This window comes from Belonocnema kinseyi, chromosome 6 (assembly GCF_010883055.1).
Source record: "Belonocnema kinseyi isolate 2016_QV_RU_SX_M_011 chromosome 6, B_treatae_v1, whole genome shotgun sequence".
Lineage (NCBI taxonomy): Eukaryota > Metazoa > Arthropoda > Insecta > Hymenoptera > Cynipidae > Belonocnema > Belonocnema kinseyi.
This window is the reverse complement of record NC_046662.1, coordinates 7,888,505-7,895,744: the sequence shown is the minus strand read 5'-3', so window position 1 is coordinate 7,895,744 and position 7,240 is coordinate 7,888,505. Positions and strand designations below refer to the sequence as shown.

General features: G+C 22.1%; 1 protein-coding gene across 3 annotated transcripts in view; it reads right to left on the bottom strand.

Annotated features, from left to right (window-relative positions):
• The window catches only part of LOC117174228 (arginyl-tRNA--protein transferase 1), a 38,003-nt gene that overhangs the window by 18,723 nt on the left and 12,040 nt on the right, over positions 1 to 7,240 (bottom strand). The gene's annotated exons all lie outside the window — the stretch shown is intronic.

The following is a 7,240-nucleotide window of genomic DNA, read 5'->3' as shown; positions in this document are numbered from 1 at the left end:
TTTATTTACAAAAAAAGTTCTTAGGTTCAAAAAAACATTCAGTGAACTGAAAAACTGTGGTCGGTAATATAGGTATTTAGCTGTGTCACATGCCCTTAAGCCTGCACTTCACTCTCACAGTATCTTAAGACTCTAAAGTACACTAATATATCACTCCAAAAGCTTTATTGTCGTCAAAGACGAGAAAAATTCACAACAAATAATAGCCCGACTCGGTAACACGTTTATTCTCAACCGACGCCCAGGGGCGTGTCGAGGAATTTTCAATAAATTACATCAGTTTTCAACCAAATAGTCAATTTTTTAATCAAAAAGATGAATTCTAAAAAAAAACGTAAATTTTTAACCAAATAGTTGAATTTCAAACCAAGAAGATTAACTTTCTACCAGAAAAGACGAATTATTAACAAGTAAATAAATCTGCAACCAAGTAATTGAATTTTCAACTAAGAAGATTAATTTTCTACCAAAAAAGTTGTATTTCTAAACAAACAAATAAAACCATTTTTAATAAAGAATGATGTAGTTAATTTTTCATTTATGAGAATTAACTTTCAACAATAAAAAAAATAATTTTCTACAAAGCAACTCAATTGTGCACCAAATAATTGATTAATTTTGTACCAAATTATTTAATATCCAACTCAAAAAGAAAATTTTTGTATAAAACAGTGGAATTCTCAACCTAAAAAGATGAATTTTCTACAAACAATGTAATAGTTGATTTTTTAACGAAAAATATTTTTATTTGATATAAAAAGCAGTAAAATTCGATCAACATACTCTTTTTCAACAAATTTCAACAAAATATTTTCAACAAATTTCAACAAAATATTTTCAACAAATTTTTCAACAAAATTTTTCAACAATTTTTTCAACAAATATTTTCAACAATTTTCACTAAAATACTTGATTTGTTATCAAAAGAAAAAAGATTTTTTTACCAAAAAAGACGAATATCTAAATAGTTGAATTATAATTTTAATCAAATTTTAAAGTCAAAAAGGAGAATTTTCTATAAAACAGTGGAATTTCCAACCAAATTTTCAACCTAAAAAGATGAAATTTCAACGAAAAATGCAATAGTTGATTTTTCAACGGAAAATAATTTTATTTTATAGAAAAAACTATAGGATTAAACAATAGAACGAAGTTTCACCAAAAATACTTAATTTTTTACCAAAAAGAGGAACTTTCAATGAATTACATCAGTTTTCAACCAAAAAGTAAAATTTTTAATCAAAAAGATGAATTCTTTAAAAAAAAACGTAAATTCTTAGCCAAATAGTTGAATCTCCAACCAAGAAGATTACTTTTCTGCCAGAAAAGACGAATTATTAACAAAATGCATAAATTTACAACCAAATAATCGAATTTTCAAACAAGAAGATTAATATTCTACCAAAAACACTGTATTTTTAAACAAAACAAAAGATTTTGTAATAAAGAATGATGTAGTTATATTTTCACTTAGGAAAATTAACTTTCAACAATAAAAAAATCTAATTTTCTGCAAAGCGATTTAATTTTGTACCAAATAGTTGATTAATTTTATACAAAATTATTTAATATTCAACTCAAAAAGGAAAATTTTCTATAAAACAGTGAAATTCTCAATGAATTTTCAGCGAAAAATATAATAGTTGATATTTCAACAAAAAATATGTTAATTTTATATAAAAAAACAGTAGAATTCGTTCAACAAAGAGGAATTTTTAACAAAATACTTGATTCTTTGAAAAAAATTTATTTTTTTACCGAAAAAGACGAATTTTAAATAAATTAGATAAATTTTCAACCAAATAGATAAAATCAATCAAAAAGATGAATTTTGAACAAAATACGTAAATTTTTAACCAAATATGAAGTTGAATTTTATACCATTTTTTAACAAATTTCGACTAAATATCTAAAAAGTTGAATTATAATTTTATCTGATTTTAAAGTGAAAAAGGAGAATTTATCTGTAAAACAGGGGAATTTTCAACCCGAGAATACGTATTTTCAACCAAACTTTCAACCTAACAAGATAAATTTTCAACGAAAAATGTAAAAGTTGATCTTTCAACGAAAAATATTTTTATTTTATATAAAAAACAGTAGAATTCTACTAAAAAAATTGAAGTTTCATCAAAATACTTGATTTTACATCAAAAAGAGGAAATTTAAATAAATGTCAGTTGTCAACCAAATAGTTAAATTTGTAATCAAAAAGATGAATTCTAAAAATAACGTAAATTCTTAACCAAATAGTTGAACTTCAAACCAAGAAGATTAATTTTCTACCAGAAAACACGAATTTTAAACAAAATACTTGATTTTTTAGAAAAAAATGAGTTTTTACCAAAAAAGACGAATTTTAAATAAATTAGATAAATTTTCAATCAAGTAGATAAAATCAATCAAAAGATGAATTTTTAACAAAATACCTAAACTTTTTACCATATATGTAGTTAAATCTTATACCAATTTTTAACAAATTACATCAAATTTCAATTAAATATCTAAATAGTTGAATTTTTATCTTATCTTAATTTTAAAGTCAAAAGGGAGAATTTTCTATAAAACAGTGGAATTTTAAACCTGAGAATACAAATTTGCAACGAAATTTTCAAACTAAAAAGATTAATTTTCAACGAAAAATATAATGGTTGATATTTCAACGAAAAATATTTTAATTTTATATAAAAAACAGAATTTAACAACAACAATAAAAACACAAAGTTTTAACAAAATACTTGATTTTTTACCAAAAAAAAAAGAACTTTAAATAAATTGCCTCAATTTTTAAAACCAAATAGTTGAATATTTAATCAAAAAGATGAATTATAAAAAATGTAAATTCTTAATCAAATAGTTGAATTTCAAACCAAGAAGATTAATTTTCTACCAGAAAAGTTGTATTTTTAAACAAACAAAAAAAAAAACACTTTTAATGAAGAATAATACACTTAAATTTTCACTGAGGAGAATTAACTTTCAACAATAAAAAAATAATAATTTTCTACAAAGCATTTCAATTTTGCACTTGTTTTTTGACCGAAAAATGTATTTTCCTTCAAAAGAGATGAGTTCCAAATAAATTACATAAATTTTCAACTAAATAGTTGGAACAATTTCTTTGTTTTTAGTCCAAATTATATTTGAATAATTTTTAGTTTAAATTATTCTGTTTCTGAATTTTTCATTTAATTATAAATAGTTGTATTTTTAAACCAAAATTGATTTTTTACCAAAAAATTTATTTTCTATCGAAAAAAAAAGAATTTTCTACAAAACTGTTTAATTTTGTACAAAGTATTGGAATTTTATGCAAAAATTTTTTAATCTTCAAGTCAAAAAGACGAATTTACCATTAAACTGTGAAATTTTCACCTCTAGAATATGAATTTGCCAAAAATTAGATGAACTTTCAGTTTAAAAAAATTAATTTTTAACCAAACAAAAAAAAACGAATTTTCGGCTAAAATTATAAACCTTAATCTAGAAAAAATGAACTATTAAAAAAGTAGTTCAACTTTCAACCAATGAGTTGAATTTTTAACCCAAAAACGTGAATTTTTATTAAAAATAAAAAACAGTTGCGTTCAATCAACAAAAACGAATTTTCAACAAAACATGTACTTCTTTTTTTGACCAAATATTTTTTTTTCAAAAGAGACGAATTTTAAATAAATTACTTAAATTTTCAACTAAATAGTTGGAACAATTTATGTGTTCTTATTCCAGATTATATTTGATTAATTTTTACTTTATATTATTTCGTTTCTGAATAAATTCCTTTCAGCAATAAAAAAAATCTTCCACAAAGCAGTTCAATTTTGTAACAAATAGTTGATGAATTTTATACCAAATTGTTTAATTTTCAAGTTAAAAAAGAGAATTTTCTATTAAACAGTGGAATTTTCAACCTGTAAATATGAACCAACGAATATGAACTTTCAATCAAATATTTGATTTTTGATAAAAAAATTGATTCTTTTCCAAGAAAACAAGAATTTTCAAAAAATCACATTTTAAACCAAACAAGAACAATTTTTAACAAACAATGATGTAGTTAAATTTCCCACGGGGATAATTAACTTTCAGTCATAAAAAAAATCAAACCAAACGATGAATTTTCGACGAAAAATATACCTTATAATTGATATTTCAATGAAAAATATTTTTATTTTATATCAAAACAGTATAATTCAACAACAACAAAAAAACGACGTTTAAAAAAAAAGTTCTCGATTTTTTAACCAAAATTGGTTCAATTTATTTGTTGTTAATCTAATTTATATTTGATTCATTTTTTCAGTTTAAAAAATTGAAGTATTAAATTTTCATTGAGAAAAATCAATTTTTAATTAAAAAAAAATAATTTTTTACAAAGCAGTTTAATTTCGTAATAAATAGTAGAATTTTATACCGAATTATACAATCTTCCAGAAAAAAGACGAATTTACTATAAAACAGTTGACCTTTGAACCCGAGAGTATTTTCAACAGAATAGTTAAATTTTCTGTTAAAAAAATACTTTTAATAAAAAAATTTAAAAAAAATCTTAAACTAACAAAATGAACTATTAAAAAAGTAGCTCAGTTTTTAAGCAATAATTTGAATTTGCAACCTAAAAAATAATTTTTCAATGAAAAATATAGTTGTTAATTCTTTGAAAAAAAATGTTAATTAAAAAATATTTGCAGTTGGATACAACCAACAAAGACGAATTTAAAACAAAATTTCAACAAAAAATATTTTAATTAAACATAAAAAACAGTTGTATTTAACACCAAGATATTTTATTTTTTATATTTTAATTGAAAATAATCAGCAGTTGGATACAACCAACAAAGACGAATTTAAAACAAAATACTTGATTTTGTTGACAAAAAAAAAATTAATTTTCTACCAAAAAAGACAAATTTTTAACAAAATACATTAAATTTAACGGAATAGTTGGATTTTCTACCAATGAAGATGAATTTTGTTGAATTTTGTTGGTGTTTCAACAAAAAATGTTTTAATTCAATATAAAAAACAATTGTATTTAACTAAAAAAGACTCGTTTTCAAAAAAATACTTGAGTTTTTACTAAAAGTTGGTTTTCTACCAAAAAAGATAAATGTTCAAGAAAATAGGTACATACATTTTTAGCTAAATTGTTAAATTTCCAACGAAGAAGATTAATTTTTTACAGAAAAGGCGAGTTTTCAGCAAATTACGTAAATTTTCAACTAAATAGTTTGAACAATGTATGTGATGTAAATAGTTGCATTTTCAGGTAAAAAAATATCAGTTTTAAACAAAAAATGGATTAGTTAAATTCTCATTGAGGAGAAATAATTTTTAATACAAAAATTGAATTTTCTATAAAATTTTTTTTATTTTTTTACTATATTGTTGAATTTTCAAACCAAAAAGACAATTTTTCTATAAAACAGTGAGATTTTCAACCCGAGTATCCAATCTGACACAACCAGTTAAATTTTAAACAAAATAGTTAAAATTGCAGTTAAAAAATGACTTTTAAATTAAAAAAACACGAACTTGTTTAAAATTAAAATGTTTAAAATTTAAAATTTGGTGTTGAAAAGGAACTCAAATCTTTTCTGAATGAAATTTCAATTTTTAAACAAAAATTGTCGTTTTTTATTAAAAAATTTATTTTTTTGATTTAAAAATTCATCCGTTTTAGTAGAAATATATATTTTTTAATGAAAATGATTTTTTTTAAAGATTTATATTTTTAGCTGAAAATTCATTTCTTTGGTTGAAAGTTTAACTATTTTGTTGAAAATTAATCTTTTTTAATTAAAAAATCAACTACTTGGGTAAGAGTGAAACTACATTGTTGAAAATTTCTTTTTTTTATTGAAAATTTATGAATTTTCAACTAGAAATTTTATAGTTTATGTTTAAACAAAAAATATTTTTATTAAAAATTAAAAATAGTTGAATTTAACCAAAAACGACAAATATTCAATGAATTGCATTAAATTTCATTAATTTTCAACCGAACGGATTAATTTTTAATAAAAAAAGGTCAAATTTCCACAGAAAGGGATGAATTTAAAAAAAGTGAATGCTTAACAAAATAGTTAAATTTTTAGTAAAAAAGAATTTTTAATCAAGAAAGAAAATAATTTCAATCAAATCATTGATTTTTTAAGCCGAAACGAAAAATTTTCAACAAAACAGTTGAATTTTTAACCTAGAAGTGTGAGTTAAAAAATATTTGTTGTATTTTGACTAAAATAATTCAATTTCGAACCAATTAATAACATTTTTAGCCAAAAAGATGAGTTCTCAACCAAAAAATGAAATAGACATTTTTATAGAAAAGATTGAACTTTCAATAAAAAAAAATAGTTGGATTTTCGTATTGGGTTTTATTAAATCAGTTGAAATTTAAGTGTAAAAATGAGAAAAAGGGAAAAGATTTTGAAGGCTGCAATAAATGAATACTGTCTGAGAATTATGATAATTTGTAAACTAAATAATAAAATTTTAAATAATCTTTAAACTTCATTTCCAATAATTGAAAAATTTTCTAATACTATTTTGACACCATTTTAAAATATTTTCTGATACTATTTACACTATTTTCGATCTCTAAAGTGAGTCTGGGGCCTGTAAATATAATTGAAGATAATTTATAATATTAAGAGTCAAAGTGATAATAATTTATGCTTTTGATTTAGAGCAGACTCTAAATAAGAATTGAAGCAAAGTGGACCTATATGGTACAATTAAATCAATATTTTTGATTCTTAAAAATATTTACCTGCTGCATTAAAATCGTTAAAATAAATGTTTGAAAGTACTTTTTTTCAACCAGCATAAACTTACAAAAATAAAAAAATTATACAGCATAATTGAACAAGAAGGCTTCTTTAATATGTTTTCATATATCTTGATAACTGGCTATAAAAATTTATTTATCAGTTAAAATTGGTTCGAGTCATGTCAGATGAGTTCCTTGATACGCTCGATGAAAGTGCAAATCTTTATAAAAAGTATCAAATCGCAATTCATGAGGATGAACCAGAAGAATGTGATAAAACTTCATTCTTTAATTTCCTTGTCAAGAGCCCGTTGCAGGTACACTTTGCATTCTGTTCTTACTTTCATTTATTTTTTTCTATTTTTTATTTAAGGGCATGTGACACAGCTAAATACCTATATTACCGACCTCACTTTTTCAGTTCCCTGAATGTTTTTTTGAACCTAAGAACTTTTTTTGTAAATAAAA